Here is a 606-nt window from a genome sequence, read left to right on the forward strand (position 1 = left end):
CTTTACTTCTCAAATTCTCTTTCCAAGAGAATGCCTCTTACTACACAGGGCACTGCATGTTTTCCCGACTCCGTACTTTTCCAGGGGCAGAAGAAAACAATGAAATCATTCCCACGTTTATTTCCCGTCATCACCATTACAGCCACAAAGGTCGTACTTATGCTACGCTGTAAGCTTCGTTAAGAAAGCCATTGTTAACACCGCATTTTCTAAATACTGAAATCGTTGCCGCAACCGAAGTCCCTCCCTCTCGCAGCGAATTCCAACCCCACGCTTTTTTTTTAGCGAGGCTGTTGCTCTCTCCCCCCTCGCCGCCTGTATTCGTCCGAGAATTCACCCACGCTCACCGACGCCGTGTCCCCGTATTACCTCTCACGGGCGGCCACCGTCCATCTTTCCCCTGGCCCCTCCGCCTTGAAATCTAATCCTTCAGCAACATGCACATGCATTTTATGATTATCTCTCTGAGAGAAACAGGGGCTTGCAGTTTCTCCCTGTCACCATGTACCAGTCACCGACATAAACTGTTTATCATGCACAACTGACAAGCAAAAATGTTATAACACAGTTTTACCTTAATTCACAGACATTAAGACAAACAAGTAT

The sequence above is a fragment of the Penaeus monodon genome, chromosome 25 (genome assembly GCF_015228065.2).
Source record: "Penaeus monodon isolate SGIC_2016 chromosome 25, NSTDA_Pmon_1, whole genome shotgun sequence".
Lineage (NCBI taxonomy): Eukaryota > Metazoa > Arthropoda > Malacostraca > Decapoda > Penaeidae > Penaeus > Penaeus monodon.